This window comes from Balaenoptera borealis, assembly GCF_965194805.1.
Source record: "Balaenoptera borealis genome assembly, chromosome: 5".
NCBI classification, from domain to species: Eukaryota; Metazoa; Chordata; class Mammalia; order Artiodactyla; family Balaenopteridae; genus Balaenoptera; species Balaenoptera borealis.
In genome coordinates, this window is record NC_138862.1 from 56,505,415 (window position 1) to 56,525,525 (window position 20,111).

At 37.6% G+C, this 20,111-nt stretch overlaps 1 protein-coding gene across 1 annotated transcript in view; it reads right to left on the minus strand.

Annotated features, from left to right (window-relative positions):
- The window catches only part of LOC309630045 (uncharacterized protein), a 143,237-nt gene that overhangs the window by 119,427 nt on the left and 3,699 nt on the right, over positions 1-20,111 (minus strand). Inside the window, exon 2 of the mRNA XM_082394808.1 lies at positions 983-1,093. The gene's annotated coding sequence lies outside the window, so the exon portion shown is untranslated. The remainder of the gene's footprint in view (positions 1-982; positions 1,094-20,111) is intronic.

Genomic DNA, 20,111 nt, shown 5'->3' on the forward strand with positions numbered 1-20,111 from the left:
AATAAATAAATAAATAAATATTTTTAAATAATAATAATGGAATGGACAATTGGATAAATCATAAAAGTGAGGAGGAAAGAAACTTCAAAGATACTTCTAAAAATACAGACTCTGCTGTAAATAAATGAACAGGTGCCTATGATTATTGGATGCTGATAAATCTAGGTTATAATTTCATTGGCCATAATTTTAGGCCAGTTACTTCTCATCCCTAATACTTTCTGTAATGGCAAGCAGCCAGCATTCTTGGGATGATGTATTATAATACTTTTGCACCATAAATCTTTACATTTCACCTCAAACTGGAATATATCTGACAAGATAAAATAACAAATAGTGCCAGGTTTAGCTTTATGCCTAAGAAAGAACTAATTAGGCCAAAAAGATTGATAGTAATTGCTATGATTCTTATACGCTTGTTCATTTTCTACAGTGACTAGGAAGGGACAAAAGCCATACATTTGAAAAAACCATTTATTAAAAACGACAATACAACTTTCTTAACCTAGAAATAAGGTGCCATAGGGACATTTTTTGACCCACTTATATTTGAGAAGTCTCTCTCTTCTCTCTCTCTCTCTCTCTCTCTCTCTCTCTCTCTCACACACACACACACACACATAATTTGAAATTTCTGCTTATCTCTTATTTACATAAACCTGTTTGAGAAATTTTAAAATTGTGAAAACATTGAACCAATCACCTGCCACTCTGGCCTTAAACCAGTAGCTATTTATTGCTTACTTTTGTAAATAGCTTTGTTAAAACAACTGTTATCTGGGAATTCCCTGGTGGTCCAGTGGTTAGGACTCCACGCATTTACTGCCAAGGGCACGGGTTCAATCCCTGGTCAGGGAACTAAGATCCCACAAGCTGTGCGCCACGCCCCCTCACCCCCCAAAAAAACTGTTATAATTCTAAATCATAAAGTGTAAAGAAAGTGATAATGTTAATAACTTAAATAGGATTTTTTGTTACTTACATTTCTTTGAATGAATCACCATTCTTTTCCATGAAATTACTTGAATTTCAGTTTCTTAGTGGCTTTTAGTTTTAGTTGATCCTGACTTGCTGTTGCTATCTATTTTTCAGTCTACAATAAAAGCAAAGTATTTCAACATGGAAATTGAAAACAGTATCAAAACAAATGACTTTCCTTATGAAGAATACATTAGACAATTACTTAGTGTCTTGCTCGTATTTTGTGCTCAGTATATTTTTGGAGAATTAACAATAGCGAAAAAAAAAAAAAAAACCTAGGAGAGTTCATTACAAGCAGAACTGTCCTACAATAAATACTGAAGAAAAGTTTTCAGACTAAAGGGCAATGACACCAGATAGAAACTTAGCTCAGCAGGAGGAAAAATGAAGAGCACTGGAAATGCTAATTTTAAAAAGACAATAGATTGTTTAATACAAATATTATAATACTGTATTTTGAGGATTATAACATATGTAGGTTTAAAATATGTGACAATAACACTACAAAGAATGAGTGGGGTAAGTAGAAATATAGGGTTACATGATTCTGACTACACATAACTTAGTATAAGTTATGTATTAATTCAAGGTAGACTGGGACAAGTTATAGATGCATAATGTAAACTCTAAACAACCACTAAAATATAAAATATAAATAAGTATTTAAAAACCAATAGTGAAAATAAGATGATGTTAGCAAGACAGCAGTACAGGAATTTCTAGCACTTGTTCCCTCCCAGAAACTATATTGAACAACTATATGGTAAGATATATACTAATCTTATACACTGTTCTTGAAAAATAAAGGAAGATGGAATGTTTCCCAACTCATTTTATAAGGCCAGTATAATGCTCTCACAAGCATACACACAAAAATCCTTAATAAAAGAAAGGTAAATTAAAATTAGCAATATATAAAAAGGATTATATATCATGACCTAATTGGAGTTATCCTAAGAATGCAAGGAAGGTTTAACACTTGAAAATCAAAAAAAAAAAAATCATCTCAATAGATATAGAAAAAACAGTTGACAAAATTCAACAACAAGTTATGACTAAAAAGCAAAAACCAAAAACTTCAAGCAAAGTGGTGATGGAAGGAAGCACTCTAAATTTAGTATCAGGGTTATGTCAGCCTTAAAACAAGACAAATTTATTATCTTACAGTTCTGAAAGTCAGAAGTCCAAAATGGGTCTCACTGGGCTAAAATCACGGTGTTGACCAGACTGAGTTCCTTCCTCAAGGTGCTACAGGAGAATCCATTTACTCGCCTTTTCCAGATTCTAGAGGCTGCCCACCTTCCTTGGTTTATGGCTCTCTTCCATCTTCAAGTTAGCAACGACCAGTCAAGTAAGTCTTTCTCACAGTGCATCACTCTGACTCTGACTCTGCCTCTCTCTTCCATATACAAGGACCCTTGTGATTACATTGGTCCCAAATGGTTAATCCAGAATAATCTTATTTGAAAGTCAACTGATCAGCAATCTTAATTCCAACTGCTACCTTAATTCCTGGGGATTAGGACATAGACATTTTGGGTAAGCCACTATTCTGCCTACCACAATCTATACCTCCACATAATATCCACTCACCCTCTGGATTATTTCAGAGAAAATCCCAGATGTCACATCATCTCATTCATAGCTATTTCAGTATGGATTTTTAAAAGATAAAAATTCTTTTGAAAAGAAAACAATCACACCTAAAAAATAATAACAATAATTTCTTAGGATCATCAACTATCCAGTAATTATTTAAATTTCCCGGGACTTCCCTGGTGGTCCAGTGGGTAAGACTCCACACTCCCAATGCAGGGGGCCTGAGTTTGATCCCTGGTCCGGGAACTAGATCCCGTATGTATGCCACAACTAAGAGTTTGCATGCCGCAACTAAGACCAGGTGCAGCCAAAATAAATAAATAAATAAATAAATTTCCCTTATGATTTTTTTTAATTAGGGTATAGCCCCTTATGATTTTTAAGATACTTTACAATTGTTTGAAAGAGAATTCAAATAAGATCCATACATGGCATTGAATAATATTCAATAGCATTGAATAATATGAATTATTCTTTTAATAATATTAAAAGAATAATATTGGGACTTCCCTGGTGGGCCAGTGGTTGACTCCGTGCTTCCACTGCAGGGGGCCTGGGTTCGATCCCTGGTTGGGGAAGTAAGATCCTGCATGCCGCACAGTGCAGCCGATAAATAAATAAATAAATAGATAGATAAATAAATAATAAATAAAAGAATGCTATTTCTGAGGATCCCTAACATTACTTTAAATCATTTTAATTATATTGTCAGTTAAATACATACAAACATGAAACTGGATATAAATTCCTCATGTGTATGTCTCTCATATATCTACAAAATAAAAAATATTCTTGAAGAAACCTGTGGGCCCAGTTTGAGAAATATTGTTCCTATATCATTGTATACAAAGTTCATTTTAAAATTAGTTGTATCACGTCCTATGAGAGTACTTCATTGTTGCCTAAAACTGTTGCTTAATTTCAGAATTACCATTCTTCAGTAACATTTTTGTCACCTACTATCTACCATTCACTTTTCCTAGGTAGGGAAACACAAAGGTGAAAACAACTTGGTCAGTTGCTCATAGTGGATTTTTCAAAAAGTTATGTATTATCCAAACAACTAGAATGTAAGCTATGTGAAGGTGGGAACCAGGTCTTACAAATCTTCATGTCCCTCAGGGGCCTAACAAAGTGCTTCTATAAAGTTGGTACTCAATCAGTGTTTAATAATTGATTAGACTTGAAAGCCTATATTTTAATTGCTAAGTTATATTTAGCAGGCATACCTAGAGAGAACGAACCATGCCACCATATTTCTCTTTTCTGCTTTAGGATGACGAAGCAGTCAGTGTGCGTGTTTGTGGGTTGGCAATTATGATGAAGAGAAGGATGCTTAGTGATAGTGACGGTGCAACAGCCACTGTGGTAACTTGGAACTAAGCAAGTCATAAAGCTGACCTCGGCGGGTGCAGAGCCTCACCAGTCAGTGTTATAGATGGATAGCTATTATGGGTCAACAGTGATAGATGGAATTTGCTCAGAATAGCACAACATATTCAGCACTTTGGAGACAATGAACATTTATCACTGATGATTAATCCTTTCATGAGTCCATTTCGAGGTTTAACAGCACTCTTTTCTTGCACTTTTGTTCCTTGTATATCAGTCCCATGGTCCCGCTCATTCAGGAAATGTTTACTTTCTGGGACTATGCTATGTATATAGTTCCTGAGTATTTAATCATAGAACTGCATGGCAGATTTCTCCCAGCTTCTAGGACTCTCTCACAATCTACCTTCCAGCATGTGCACAGTCCTTATAATTTCTCCTACCATCGAAATTTTGGGCTTATGTCATCAGACAACCTGGTACAAATTTCAATATAATACCTGAAAGGGATTAAACATTAATATACATTAAAATATTTTAAAATAATGATTAATATATTAATTCTCAAAGAGCAAAAATCTCAGGGAGGGTATATTAAGGGAATGCAGGTGAGTTTTGAAACACATGGCACATGCTGCTACTGTCCAAGAGAGTAGGTAAAATTTGGTGACCCTGAGGAGAACAGGACTATAAAGACACTAAAAAAGGAGAGCTATATAACAATTACATAAATCTGGGGTGTTCTATTCATGCCCATGCTCATTCCTGATGACACTATAAATCCTTTAAAGGTGGAGGCCAGATTATGCACATCTTTGCATTCCAACAGTAGAACTCAGTGTGCTTCATAGACCAACATCATTGCCATCACCTGGGAGCTTATTAGAACTACAGAACCACAGGCCTAATCCCAGACATACTGAATCAGAATCTGCACTAAAAGAAGTCTCCAGGTGATTTCAATGTACATTAAAGTTTAAGAAACACTATGGGGACTTCCTTGGTGGTGCAGTGGTTAAGAATCCGCCTGCCAATGCAGGGGACATGGGTTCGAGCCCTGGTCAGGGAAGATCCCACATGCTGCAGAGCAACTAAGCCCACGTGCCACAACTACGGAGCCTGTGCTCTAGAGCCCATGAGCCACAACTACTGAGCCTGCGTGCCACAACTACTGAAGCCTCTGCACCTAGAGCCCGTGCTCTGCAGCAAGAAAAGCCACCACAATGAGAAGCCCGCGTACCACAACAAGGGGTAGCTCCCACTCGCTGCAACTAGAGAAAGACCGCACGCAGCAACAAAGACCTAATGCAGCCAAAAATTAATTAATTAATTAATTAATTTTTAAAAAAAGAAACACTATGGTACTAGCATAGTGCCTTATACACCTTAAGATTGAACACGTGTTAATTACCCTCAAAACACAAAGGCTTCATAACTTGTAAAAATACCAGGTGTGAAGGTCTGAGAGACAAAACGTGATAACAGTTTAAGAGAGAAAGGTAAAAAGCAGGCACTATATTAACATGCACATACCAGGAATATTATACTTTTTGGGGAACCTGCCATAATTATATGCCAAAAGAATAGGATATTCTGGAGGACCTGTCTTCAAAGTGAGGTGTTTGCCCCTGGATGTGTGCAATGGAGTATAGGCATAAAATATTAGAATTTTTATTTTTAAAAGGAGCTATACTAATATTTAATATTCAGGTTGACATTGTTACCTATGCTCAGTACGCCAGATAGTTCATGAGATTAATAGCAGCGCTCTCAGTTTATTGAAATTTTCTGCACTTTATGTGTGCCTTGTTAAGTGACTGTAACTAAATGAACAAAAGACTTCAAAATGTTCCTTCAAGGGATATGTAGATTGAAGATAATACACAAGGAAAGCAATGGCAAAAAAAAAACAAAAGCAGAATAGGAATTTATATCCTTATGCAGGCTCTTTGTCAGTCACATTCAAGACAAAAGCAGTGGCAATAAAATCAAGTGTGACCTGAAGTCAGCCCAAAATTCCTACATTTTTTTAAAGTTTTATTGAGGTATTATTGATAGACAAATAACTGCACATATTTAGTGTGTACAATTTGTTCATCCTTTTTCTTTTTACTAAATATATTAAACATTTTGAAAAATTATTTAAAAGTACCATATAACCCCACTATCACTCATGATGGAGCTTGCCCTAAGAGTACATTGCCATCTCTGTTTACTATGCTTTGTGAGACAGGCTTTCCAGTAAGGACAGCTGATATGCTGAGATCTGAGGATATACTTAGTGAAAAAAAGCAGGGAGCAGAATGGTGCAGAAAGTGACAAATTTCTTTTAAAATTTAATTACACATCACTGTGAAATTGTAGAAAACTGAAGTCAAAGAGAAGGACCTACAGTATTCTAGAAAAGGGGGGGAAAGTCATATTTAAGAATAGGAATTAGCATAGCTTTAGACTTCTAAACGGCAATACTGGAAACGAGGAGACAATGAAAAAAATGCCTTCATAATTCTGAAGACAAATTACTTTTCTTTTAGAATTATATATCCAATGAAACTATTAATTAGTGTAAGGATAGAATACAGACATTTTCTGACATGCAATTTCCTTAAAAAAAAAAATTACTTCCCAGAAAACTCTTTCTCAGGAAGCTGTAAGATATTCTTCATTAAAATAGTCATAGGCCAACAAAGAGGAAAATATGGAGTCCAGAAGAGAAGGGATCAAAACCAAAAACAAGGGAAGATGAAGGTAAAAGATGTTGACAAAAAATTAATCAGGGACTTCCCTGGTGGCGCAGTGGTTAAGAATCCGCCTGCCAATGCAGGGGACATGGGTTCAAGCCCTGGTCCGGGAAGATCCCACATGCCACGGAGCAACTAAGCCCGTGCGCCACAACTACTGAGCCTGCGCTCTAGAGCCCATGAGCCACAACTACTGAGCCTGCAAGCCACAACTACTGAAGCCCGTGCGCCTAGAGCCCATACTCTGCAACAAGAGAAGCCACCGCAATGAGAAGCCCGCACACCGCAATGAAGAGTAGCCCCCGCTCGCCGCAACTAGAGAAAGCCCGCAAGCAGCAACAAAGACCCAACGCAGCCAAAAATAAAAGATTTAAAAAAAAAAAAAATTAATCAGCTAATTTAAGAAAGAAATGGAAATTTTTATTCTATCCAAACTGAGGATTATAACCTGGGAACTGTCTCTCAGAAAGCTCTGAGAACTGCTCTGCCCATTAGAGGTCAAAGCACAGTTACATAAGTTTTTGAGACAGAGGGCTGTACATTAAACACGGTTTACACAATCCAGATCTACAGGTATAAAGTGAGTAGTGGGTCGTGGGTCATTCATGGCCCCGTACAAGATTAAGAAGAATGGTTTATCTCCTGAGGAGTTATGACCTTGGATGAGATTAAGAAAAAAGGTTAGGAAAATTATTTCCTAAGGAGGTCTGGTTAATGTGGATGCACAATGCACACTAAAAGGGAGGGAGGAGGCCCAAATGAGCAAAGAAATTTTATGTTAAATTTTTCTTGTCTTGCAATAAAATGTGAGTTTTATTTCACCAATGGAAATCCTGAATAAGAGTTTGCACTGTCCATCCTAGGTTGGGTGAACACTACTGCGTGGGGGCAGGTTGGAAGAATCTGGGAGACACTTCCCCAAAGATGAAATTGACAGACTCACTGTGGTGAGTGAACATGTTAAGAGACTCAGACAAATTGACAGAGTGTTGGGGTTGAATTAGTGACTAATAATATAGGTAATATTTATGGAATGCTTCCTATGTAGGCAGACACTCTTCTAAGCACACTGCATCTAAACCTTATGCAATGGATGTATGTATTGCCCCTATTTTACAGATAAGAAAAAAGAAGGCAAAGCCAATTAACTAGCCAGCTCAAGGTCACACAGCTAGTAAGAAAGAGCACTGGGACTGAAACACAGGCAACCTGACTCCAGAGACTTTCTTGTAATCCTTATTCCACCCTAGTTTTCCAAGGGTACAGAAATGCCACCAGTTAAGAAAAAACAAGAAGAATCAACTTCAGGAAAAACAGAAAATGGCATAAGGAAAAGCAATGACAGTTTTCTATATGGTTGTGATGTGAATGGCATTTTCACAGTCATAATAATGTGAATATTAAATACTGCTATTATGATACAGTGTTATTTAAAGCACTGAGGCATTTGGAAGGTGCTTATGCACAGTGGAGATAGGAAGGAAGAGGAGAGCTAAATCCTTACCTTTCATAGTAGAGCCAATAAAGTCTAAAATAAAAAGTCAACAAGCAGCAATACAAGCCTGTTAATTAGCAATATAGAGGCTAAAATCAAACAAAATCAACTTAAAGTATTAAAAGTATTTTCTTCTGGGGAAAGAAAAATGGAGTAGAAGAACTACAGACTTCTGTTGATCTTAGCAAGTCTTTTGGAACTGGTTGATTCTTAATGTATATACGTTTAAACTATGCGTGTGCATTTAAGCTACACAGATGCATGATTAAGTAAACAGTATAAAAGAGAAAAAGATGAAGTAACAAATTTTAAGAGAAGGGGGGAATCGTCTACATTTTCTTCCAGTCCTGTCCTTGTCCCTGAAGGAGTTCAGGACATGCACCCCAAAATATGTCACTTTGACATATTAATTATTCTGAGTTCAAAGCATTTGAGAAACAGTAGATACAGGAAGGGCTCTCTGACCTACCCTTTTCTACCTAAAAACAGGCCATAAAATTTCCCATGAGGGTACAGGTGCCCTCCCAGCACCAGGAAGAGAAGAACATCCTTACCCCCAGAGACTGGGAATCGACGCTGAGATGCATCTGTACAAACTTGCAAAATGTACAAACCCTAGTTTTGCACCCCAATATATCTCCTAGTCACTTCCCCACAATTTACTGGCCCTGCCCCAAACTCCTTTGTCTTGCCATTTCCTCACACATTTATCATTTCTTTGTCTAAAAGTTATAAAACCTTTCTGCTCTGGCCACTTCCTCAGGTCTTCATTCTCTAATAAAGGTCTCCATGTACATGTAAAAACAATAAAACTTGTATGCTTTTCTCCCATTAATCTTTCCTCTCATGTCAGTTTAAATCTTAGGTGCAGCCAGAGATCCTAAATGGGTAGAAGAGAATTTTTCCTCCTCTACATCCTTTTGAATGTATGTGCTGGTTCAGTTTTTTGGGAAGCAGGAACTGAGAATGAATTAGGAATGCAAATGGTTATTGGGAAGGAAAACCTGTGAAAGAAGAGTGCAGGACACAGGACTGGTCAGAGGGAGCTGGTAGACTGTCATGCAGACCTGACAATGCCATGCAGAACAGCCCGGTGGGAATTCTGGAGCAAAGATTAGAGGAGACTGACATTGGGAGGAAGTGGCCTGGCCCTTGTTCCACCACCTCACTCAGTCATTAACAGGGCATGTGAAAAAGAGAATGACCTCAGCTTGAATACTTGGAGGCTGTCAGCTAACTTCTCTTCTTATAGATGGGCAGTGAGATTTTTCTTGAAGGAATATTTGAGCTGTGCCTTTTAGTGTTGGCCATAATATATTTCTTAAAAAACAACAATTTGCAGCCATAGTGAACATGTGCTGCTTGCTGTTTTTCTACATACCTATGTTCTATTTCTATTTTCATATTCTTTTAATATTAATGAAGTTTTCATTACATTAAAATTAAAATTAAATACAATGCAATGTGTATGTTAATTTCAAACCAATAAAAAGGGATTCAGTGAAAACTAAATCTCTAGGTCAGACTCTAGTTGCTCCAGACACCCTTTCCAGAGGAATCACGATGACCAGTTTCTTGCATATCCTTTCAGAGATAGCCTGTAGATTAAATGACTTAATACACGTGAACATCGTAGGACATTACCTAACTCAACCCAACTGCCATGCAAATTTTGCTACTAGTAACAATAATAGTGGAGGTGGAGGTGGTAGTGGTGGTGGTAGGTAGGGTGAATATCTATCTACCTCAATCTTTTTTAGTGGCTGCATGGTATTATAAGATAACAAGGTAGGGTTTCCCTGGTGGTGCAGTGGTTAAGAATCCGCCTGCCAATGCAGGGGACACAGGTTCAAGCCCTGGTCCAGGAAGATCCCACATGCTGTGGAGCAACTAAACCCATGTGCCACAACTACTGAGCCCATGCTCTAGAGCCCATGAGCCACAACTACTGAGCCCGTGCGCCACAACTACTGAAGCCTGCGCGCCTAGAGCCCATGCGCCGCAACAAGAGAAGCCACCACAACTAGAGAAAGCCCATGCGCAGCAACAAAGACCCAATGCAGCCAAAAATAAATAAATTAAAAAGAAAAAGTCTTTAAAAGAAAAAGATAACAAAGTAATACAATATTTTAAACATTTTCTTTACACAAGGGACACTGAATGACAAAATGTTACTATAGTTACCATAATCTCCTAAAATAATGTAATAAACAAATACAGAAATTAGATGTGTCAAAAAACAAATTATCCATATAAAACTCTGCATGCCCTAAGATCTGAATTAAAGCATTAGAGTGGGAACTGGGAAGACCTGTGCTAATGTGATGCTGAGTGTGGAAGAGAAACGGGAGTCATATAATTGTTCAACCTCACCTCTAGTTAAGTGTATGTACCAGAAACTTAACACCTAGCAAAAGTGCTTATTTACAGAGATTTTATAAGCAGGGCCATGAACAAAAGAGATTTTTAATTAAATCAATTCCATTAGAGGGATAACTATTTAAGGTCTCTGCTCAAAAGATAAGGTGACACCAGCAGCCTCCATGTTACCTTTGCATAATACACTCTAAACTGCAGGGGTATCTTAATTTCAGTAACTTATCTCACAAACAGATATGCTCTCTTCCAGAATAGTTTTTAAGAGAAATAACTGGGTTCACAGTGTCTTGGGGTTTGAATTGTGGCTTTACCATTTATAGTTGGGTGACTTAGGGTAAATTACTTAACTTTTCTTTTCAAGATTTTTTTTTTTTTTTGATGTGGACAGTTTTCAAAGTCTTTATTGAATTTGTTACAATATTGCTTCTATTTTATGTTTTGGTTTTTCAGCCGCAAGGCATGTGAGATCTTAGCTCCCTGACCAGGGATCGAACCTGCACCCCCTGCACTGGAAGGCGAAGTCTTAACCACTGGACCACCAGGGAAGTCCCAATTACTTAACTTTTCTGAGCTTCAGTTTTTTATCAGTAAAATGGGGGGTGCGGGTGATGTGAAGGACCATATCAGTATTTGCGGCTATTAGCAATGGTGTATGATTTAATCCAATTTTCCAATTTAATTCAATTCTAGTCACTGAATATTTATATGCTCAGTTAGGATTAAAATAATTTCATTTAAAAGAGAACCATATCCAGATATGGGTCTTAAGTAATTTATGAAGCCATGAAACTATACCTATATCCCAAAGTCATCATCCCACCAACAGGAAAGTTTTAGCTTCGGCACATATGACAACAGAGCTGAAGGATATGGCCCTATCCTTATAGTAGACCTGAGACACACCTAAAACAGTACACAGCATTTCCCAGAGGAAATCAGACCCTGGTACTTTAAAAATGATTAATAATGTTAATGAGTATTTAGCACTCTTGGAAGGATAGCTTAATTGACTACATAGTCCTAGGGAGCTAAAAGTGCAATGTAAGTATAGAAGCCTGGGTTAACCTGAGTCAACTTTTAAAGCCAAGAAAATTAAACAAGAATAGGAATCCATGTGCTTCAAATATGTAATTTGAATAGTGTTCCATTTAAAAAGTCATCAAAAGACCAGAGGGCAGACAGCAGAAACAAGAAGAACTACAATCCTGCAGCCTGTGGAACGAAAACCACATTCACAGAAACATAGACAAAATGAAAAGGCAGAGGACCATGTACCAGATGAAGGAACAAGATAGAATCCCAGAAAAATAACTAAATGAAGTGGAGATAGGCAACCTTCCAGAAAAAGAATTCAGAATAATGATACTGAAGATGATCCAGGACCTCAGGAAAAAAATGGAGGCAAAGACTGAGAAGATGCAAGACATGTTGAATAAAGACCTAAAAGATTTAAAGAACAAACATCTAGAAGAACTAAAGAACAAAGAAACAGAGATGAACAATACAATAACTGAAATGAAAAATACACCAGAAGGAATCAATAGCAGAAAAACTGAGGCAGAAGAACGGATAAGTGACCTGGAAGACAGAATGGTAGAATTCACTGCTGTGGAACAGAATAAAGAAAAAAGAATGAAAAGAAATGAAGACAGCCTAAGAGACCTCTGGGACAACATTAAACACAACAACATTCGCATTATAAGGGTCCCAAAAAGAGAAGAGAGAGAGAAAGGACCAGAGAAAATATTTGAAGAGATTATAGTCGAAAACTTCCCTAACATGGGAAAGGAAATAGCCACCAAAGTCCAGGAAGCTCAGAGAGTCCCAAGCAGGATAAACCCAAGGAGAAACACGCTGAGACACATAGTAATCAAATTGGCAAAAATTAAAGACAAAGAAAAATTATTAAAAGCAACAAGGGAAAACGACAAATAACACAGAAGGGAACTCCCATAAGGTTAACAGCTGATTTCTCAGCAGAAACTCTATAAGCCAGAAGGGACAGGCAGGACATATATAAAGTGATGAAAGGGAAGAACCTACAACCAAGATTACTCTACGTGGCAAGGATCTCATTCAGATTTGATGGAGAAATCAAAAGCTTTACAGACAAGCAAAAGCTAAGAGAATTCAGCACCACCAAACCAGCTCTACAACAAATGCTAAAGAAACTTCTCTAAGTGGGAAACACAAGAGAAGAAAAGGACCTACAAAAACAAACCCAAAACAATCAAGAATATGGTCACAGGAACATATATATCGATAATTACCTTAAATGTGAATGGATTAAATGCTCCAACCAAAAGACACAGGCTCACTGAATGGATACAAAAACAAAACCCATATATATGCTGTCTACAAGAAACCCACTTCAGACCTAGGGACACACAGAGACTGAAAGTGAGGGGATGGAAAAAGATATTCCATGCAAATGGAAATCAAAAGAAAGCTGGAGTAGCTATACTCATATCAGATAAAATAGACTTTAAAATAAAGAATGTTGCAAGAGACAAGGAAGGACACTACATAATGATCAAGGGATCAATCCAAGAAGAAGATATAACAATTATAAATACATATGCACCTAACATAGGAGCACCTCAGTACATAAGGCAAATGCTAACAGCTATAAAAAAGGAAATCGACAGTAACACAATAATAGTGGGGGACTCTAACACCTCACTTACACCAATGGACAGATCATCCAGACAGAAAATTAATAAGGAAACACAAGCTTTCAATGACACAATAGGCCAGATAGATTTAATTGATATTTATAGGACATTCCATCCAAAAACAGCAGATTACACTTTCTTCTCAAGTGTGCACGGAACATTCTCCAGGATAGATCACATCTTGGGTCACAAATCAAGCCTCGGTAAATTTAAGAAAATTGAAATCATATCAAGCATCTATTCTGACCACAACGCTATGAGATTAGAAATCAATTACAGGGAAAAAAACGTAAAAAACACAAACACATGGAGAGTAAACAATACATTACTAAATAACCAAGAGATCACTGAAGAAATCAAAGAGGAAATCAAAAAATACCTAGAGACAAATGACAATGAAAACACGATGATGCAAAACCTATGGGATGCAGCAAAAGCAGTTCTAACAGGGAAGTTTATAGCTATACAAGCCTACCTCAAGAAACAAGAAAAATCTCAAGTTAACAATCTAACCTTACACCTAAAGGAACTAGAGAAAGAAGAACAAACAAAACCCAAAGTTAGCAGAAGGAAAGAAATCATAAAGATCAGAGCAGAAATAAATGAAATAGAAACAAAGAAAACAATAGCAAAGATCAATAAAACTAAAAGCTGGTTCTGTGAGAAGATAAACAAAATTGAGAAACCATTAGCCAGACTCATCAAGAAAAAGAGGGAGAGGACTCAAATCAATAAAATTAGAAATGAAAAAGGAGAAGTTACAACAGACACCGCAGAAATAGAAAGCATCCTAAGAGACTACTACAAGCAACTCTATGCCAATAAAATGGACAACCTGGAAGAAATGGACAAATTCTTAGAAAGGTATAACCTTCCAAGACTGAACCAGGAAGAAACAGAAAATATGAACAGACCAATCCCAAGTAATGAAATTGAAACTGTGATTAAAAATCTTCCAACACAAAAGTCCAGGACCAGATGGCTTCACAGGTGAATTCTACCAAACATTTAGAGAAGAGCTAACACCCATCCTTCTCAATCTCTTCCAAAAAATTGCAGAGGGAGAACATTCCCAAACTCATTCTATGAGGCCACCATCACCTTGACACCAAAACCAGACAAAGATACTACAAAAAAAGAAAATTACAGACCAATATCACTGATGAATATAGATGCAAAAATCCTCAACAAAATACTAGCAAACAGAATCCAACAACACATTAAAAGGATCATACACCATGATCAAGTGGGGTTTATCCCAGGAATGCAAGGTTTCTTCAATACACGCAAATCAATATGATACACCATATTAACAAATTGAAGGAGAAAAACCATATGATCATCTCAATAGATGTAGAAAAAGCTTTTGACAAAATTCAACACTCATTTATGATAAAAACCCTCCAGAGGGGCCTCCCTGGTGGCACAGTGGTTAAGAATCCGCCTGCCAATGAAGGGGATATGGGTTCGAGCCCTGGTCCAAGAAGATCCCACATGTGGCGGAGCAACTAAGCCCATGCACCACAACTACTCAGCCTGCGCTCTAGAGCTGCATGCCACAACTACTGAGCCTGCGTGCCACAAGTACCGAAGCCCACGCACCTATAGCCCGTGCTCCACATTAAGAGAAGGCACTGCAATAAGAAGCCTGTGCACCGCAACGAAGAGTAGCCCCCACTCACCACAAATAAAAGAAAGCCCACACGCAGCAACGAGGACCCAATGCAGCCAAAAATAAAATAAATAAATAAATAAGTAAATAAATAAGTAAATAAATAAGTAAATAAATTTTAAAAATCTTCCAGAAAGTAGGCATAGAGGGTACTTACCTCAACATAATAAAGGCCATATATGACAAACCCACAGCAAACATCATTCTCAGTGGTGAAAAACTGAAAGCATTTCCTCTAAGATCAGGAACAAGACAAGGATGTCCACTCTTGCCACTATCATTCAACATAGTTTTGGAAGTGCTAGCCACGGCAATCAGAGAAGGAAAAGAAATAAAAGGAATAAAAACTGGAAAAGAAGAAGTAAAACTGTCACTGTTTGCAGATGACATGATACTATACATAGAGAATCCTAAAGATGCCACCAGAAAACTACTAGAGCTAATCAATTAATTTGGTAAGGTTGCAGGATACAAAAAAAAAAAAGTCATCAAGAGCCTTCAGGGCATAGTGGGATTAGGAGGTAAAAAAACACTACTAATTTACACTGGGGTTGCATCATTGCTTTAAGCATCCTGTTTTTGCTTGTAGACTGAAACTTTGGTACAGAGAAATGAGGCTATCCTTAAATTAACAGATGTGCTCTAACAGCCACTTGCCCAATAGGGGGCGCTCCTGAAATAGACTGATGTACAGTGGAATACTTGGAGAAAATAGTTCTCTAGGCAGAAATAGCTGAGGGAACCTCAGACCCATGTGGTTTTTGGATTTTAAAAGTCCTAATTCCTTAGATGCATTATCAAAATTATCAGAAAAGGGGTAATTGGACCTGCAGACTTCTTTGTAGAATTCTCTAAGAAACATAAATTACAGATATTAGTATCCTGGTTGGACACCAAGAAATAGAACAGTCACCACCTTGAGGAAACACTCTTATTGAAAAGACAAGTGATACTCCTAATGCAAAGTTATATTACAAAAAAAGAATTCAGAAAACATGAAAATCAGCTCTCAACTCTTATGTGGGAGGGCATTGCTGTTCGGTCTTTTTACTGGGGATGGGGACTGGGAAAGGTGAGTGCAGATGACAGGGCAAGGTGGGAAGACAGTTGGAACTGAAGCCTAGAAGTGGGCAAGGAAAAGAGCATCTCCAGTGCCAGGCAGCAGGAGTAGAGGTTTTGCCCTGGGAAATTTGAAAAAAATAAAATAACAGATTATGAACAGACATGAACTTCCTATTAAGACACTGGCAGAGGGAGATAAAGAGATTTCAAGCAGGAGAGTTAAATGAGAGAAAAAGCTTAAGATTATTTATTTGACGGTCAGGATATTTTGGAGAAAACTGCTACCGGAGGTAACAAAGTGCTATCTCAGTTCCTGGTATAAACTCTTCATAATTTTCCAAGGTTCCTGTCTAATGCTGGTGTAGGCTCTCCTTCATTTTCCACACTTTCTCTCCTGTCTGCTAAGAATAACAATAATAGCTACCATTTACTGTTACGGATCTGTTTTCTGCAAGGAGTTTTACAGACATTCTCTCACAAAGCAAAACCCAGCCTGGTAAGAAACACCACCGTCCTTTTGCTGATGAGTAAGGGTAAGGAGCACTCTACCTTCTCACAGCTGTTAAGTGGTGAAACCAGAATGTGACCACTTCTCTGTTTAACTTCAACATCAATATTCTTTTTACTATGTCTTTAAAATTCAGGGAAGCTGAAGAAGACTACGGATAAGTGCTCTGTCTTTCTGAAATTTAGCTACCTGTGGGAATTTTATTAATGACTACATTTCATGGTTAAACATCTTCATGATACTCCTTCTTTTGCTGTTAGTCGTATCTAGTGGGAAAAAAGTGAAGACTGAGAAATCTAGCCCCCTTAAGTATCACTTGATTTTTTTATGTATAAGCTATTCCTTCACATGTTAAAGACATAGTTATTTAATATCTACTATCTACTAGGCATGGGGGGATCATAATCTAATTGCGAAGGTGGAAAATATTCTTGAGCTGTCTCAATAACACACATTTACATGCAACAAATAGGCAACTGTGCATTTCATTACCTCATATAACACTGTCTAACTTGAAGGGCAAGTTCAATTTTTAAAATAGGAATAAACTTTATGGAACATTTACTGCTTATATTTAGAGTTTCAGAAAGTATATTTTGCTAACAGGAAAGTGTCTGTGGTCTTTTTAGAAAGCCTCGTCTTTTTTTAAAATCTAAGATCACTTTAATGTTAGGTAATTTATAATTTTGATCATATATCCACTAATTTACCTTCATGCAGTAGATGATAAATAGCAGAAGGTCAGCTGTGTTTGCACTGAGTTGTTAATCTCCTTCCCTGGCTAGTGAACAGCTTAGTATTATAGATTAATAACATGGCAACTCTGATGCCACACTCATTTTCAATTACTTGTTAATTCACTTGTAACATTTTTTCAAAAGACAGACCACACCGCGTTTTGCCTTCTTTCCCCTGGCTTCCTGAGAGCCTGACTGGGAACTAGACTAAGGGTTCTAAATCATATTTGAAAGGGAATGCATCTAAATGTTCCCGTGCATATAAACAAGCATCTCTAGAAGACCATTTAAGTAACTCCAACATTGATTCTCTCTGGGGAGAGAACCAAGTGGATAGAGGACTGAGGATTTTCACTCTGGTATCTTGAATTTTGAACTGTGTGAATGAACTCTCTATTCAAAAAATTAAAATGAAGGTTAACGAACCACATTTGTTGTACGTAGTCTCACTTCCAGATTGGACTTCTGCTAAAATAGACTCTGACTTTGGACCACAGTGGCTCTAAGTTTAGAGAGCCTCTTTGCCTAGATTCAAAGAGTCTCATTTTAATCATACAAAAGAAGACCTGTAGTTCACAAAAAATGCAGTTTCTCAAAAGAAATTTTTTTCTCAAACTTTAATCAATGGAAACAAAAAATGGGGTATTTTCAACTTTGTATTAATGCATGTGAGTTCTTTGTGGTAGGATTATAGTGATAATGGCCCTAATTAGTTCACATCTCTCTACACCCCTCCCTTGGGAAGTCCCCTGCCTCTCTGATGTTGTGCTTGGCTGTGTGACTAGCTTTGGCCAGCTGGAAAATGGAAAATGTGACTTAGGCAAAGGGTTAAAAAGAGCTTGTGCATTAAGACTTGCCACCTCTTGCTGCAGGGAACCCTCTGGCCATTATAGGAAGCAGCTCGGGCCAGTCTGCGAGACGGTGAAACTTATGTGGACATTGCCCAGCTGACATGGAGCCGACTTCCACATTTATGAGTGGGAGTCCCCCTAGACCAAGTAGCGTGTACTCTCCAGAGTGTAAGTGAGGCGTCCTGAACCTAAACACCGCCACCAAAAGAACTGCCCAGGGATTGTTTTCAGTGTCTATGTTTTGGGGAATGGTTTATTAAGCAGCAAAAACTAACTGATAAAGTCTACAACATATTGATGCATTAAGATTCAATTAGAAAATATAGTTAAGTAAATCTTGGAACTATTTCAGAAGTTTCTCTTTCACTTAATATGTGTCAGATAGCTTTCATAACAGTAAAACTATCTCATTCTCTTTCATAGTCCCATTATATTCCATGGTAACATGATTTAACATTCACTACTTGGTATATATTGTATAAAATTCACCTTAACTGACAACAATCCAAATTAAATTCTTTCCAGGATAATAATGGGGCACTAACAATCATTAGCTCACTGCCAATTCTCCAGTAGCATCAAGTATGTCTAAATTTTTGTATCACATTCACAAGCAACATATTCCCTACATCTCTCAGCAAAGCCTCTTTCTCTTAAGTTTATGTATTAAGATTTGTTTCCTCTTAGATCTCTACATTATACTTTTCATTATACATTTCACCCCAAAGTTTCTCTCCATCTTTCCTGAAACAGACATACATTCAAGATTGAAATTCAACTTGAAAGCTCAGAATTCCATCAAATAGCCAAGTTCTAGCCAATGTGCCTTATAATAGCCATAGTACTTAAAACAGGTATTTTCCCATGAGAAATTCACCCACACCAATGTTATCAATTTGTTTCTCTGTTTGTTAAGCAAGAAAGACAAGATCTGATGATTCATCTACATGTCACTATTTCTTCAGCTAAGGATGTGCAGTTTATTAGTTTTGATCACCTGTGTTGAACAGAAATTTTATTTTTTTAATCCCATTCTTGCTTTAGATTAAAAAGATATATATTATATTTATTTGTATGAAGTTGAAATACCATGCCTTGAACAAAATTAGGTGTTTCACTTCTACACTTTATATTTAATTAAAATAAAGCCAGGGACTTCCCCAGTGGTCCAGTGGTTAAGACGCCACCTTCCAATGCAGGTTTGATCCCTGGTCAGGGAACTAAGGTCCTGCATGCCGTGGGGTGCAGCCAAAAATTTTTAAAATAAATAAAATAAAGCCAAATATTTGTAAATGCATTTTATTTCATTTTATTTTATTTAGGTTAGATTTTTTCAAACTGGTAAGTAGCAGAGGTTCTCTTCAGAGTCATACATGAAATCCATCTAAATAAAGTATAGCTGCCTGATTTTAAAAGGCCCATTTCAGGCAGAGGATCTAAATAGACATTATTCCAAGAAGGTATACAGATGGCCAACAGACACATGAAAAACTGCTCAACATTACTAATCATCAGAGAAATGCAAATCAAAACCACAATGACAGGGGGTTCCCTGGTGGTGCAGCAGTTAAGAATCCGCCTGCCGATGCAGAGAACACGGGTTCGAGCCCTAGTCCACGAAGATCCCACATGCCGTAGAGCAACAAAGCCCATGTGCCACAACTACTGAGCCTGTGCTCTAGAGCCTGCAAGCCACAACTACTGAGCCCATGTGTCACAACTACTGAAGCCCACGCACCTAGAGCCCACGCTCTGCAACAAGAGAAGCCACCGCAATGAGAAGCCCGCACATCACAACGAAGAGTAGCCCCAGCTCGCCACAACTAGAGAAAGCCTGCGTGCAGCAACGAAGACCCAATGCAGCCAAAGATAAATAAATACATAAATAAATAAATATTTTTTTTAATTTATTAAAAAAAAGACACAATGACATATCACCTCACACCTGTCAAAATGGCTATCATCAAAAAGTCTACAGATAGGGCTTCCCTGGTGGCGCAGTGGTTGAGAGTCTGCCTGCCAATGCAGGGAACACGGGTTTGAGCCCTGGTCTGGGAAGATCCCACATGCCACGGAGCT